Genomic DNA, 1,183 nt, shown 5'->3' with positions numbered 1-1,183 from the left:
TTTTTTTTTTTTTACATCAAAATCTCATTGTCCTTGATTTATTAAGGGAAATAAGTGAGGACTGACTGGAACCGTGCACTGGCATGCTATCCTGTGCATTTACTAAGGATATATATGGTGCTCATTTATGCACAGACTCCCTGTGGGGGACACATAAGCTGGTAATAGGGGCTGCTTCTGAGACAGGAAACTAGGGGCTGGGGTCCTTGTCACTGAGTGTTCTTCGGTACTGTTTGCATGTTAAGCCACGTTCATGTATCCGTGATATAAGAAACAATATCATGGAAAATAAAGGAAAGAAACAAAAAGGGCAGCTTGGATACAGGTGAAATGGGGCTGGGTTGCTGGACTTGTATGAGCCTCTTTGCTTAAAGAAAAATAGCACAAACTATGCATCAATAACGTGGTGAAAGTAAACGAACATGTAACTAAATGAACACTCCCTTTCCAATGAGAAAAAACAAAAAAAGAGAGATAACAAAATCCTTGAGTGCCAGCCAATTGACTGTCCTTTGCAAAACTGGGAACTTCAAGGACCCCAATGCTGGCCCTGGTGAGAAATACAATGTGATGAATGTGGGGACCAGGGCNGTGCTGGGTTGCTGGACTCGTATGAGCCTCTTTGCTTAAAGAAAAATAGCACAAACTATGCATCAATAACGTGCTGAAAGCAAACGACCGTGTAACTAAATGAACGCTTTCCCTTTCCATGAGGAAAAACAAAATAGGGAGAGAAAGAGATAGCAAAATCCTTGAGTGACAGCCAGTCGATCAAGCTTTTGTAAAACGCGGACCTTCAAGGACACCCAATGCTGGCCCTGATGACAAATACAATGTGATGAATGTCGGGACCAGGGCACATGACCCAGACCCTGGGGTGGGGTAGGGCAGGGCACGTGGGGCGGGCCAAAGCCCAGAGGGAGGGACCGCAGGGGCCCGGCAGGGAAGAGGACGTCCTGCCAGAGCACACAGCCCGGGGGGCCTGGCAGAAGGTGAGGCTGGCACGATACGCCAGATGATGGAGACCCTCATGGCTGTGCAGAGACTGAGCTCGCTCTGGATGGTGAAGGGACCCCCACAGGAGATGGAGGCAGGGGTGGGAATGAGGGTGGACTGGGGTGAGAAAGTCAAAGGATGACACTGGTGGTTACTGGGCTGCTGGGTTGGAGGAGGACAATGTGGG

The sequence above is a fragment of the Galeopterus variegatus genome, unplaced genomic scaffold (assembly GCF_000696425.1).
Source record: "Galeopterus variegatus unplaced genomic scaffold, G_variegatus-3.0.2 Scaffold1367, whole genome shotgun sequence".
Lineage (NCBI taxonomy): Eukaryota > Metazoa > Chordata > Mammalia > Dermoptera > Cynocephalidae > Galeopterus > Galeopterus variegatus.
This window is presented reverse-complemented; position numbering follows the sequence as displayed.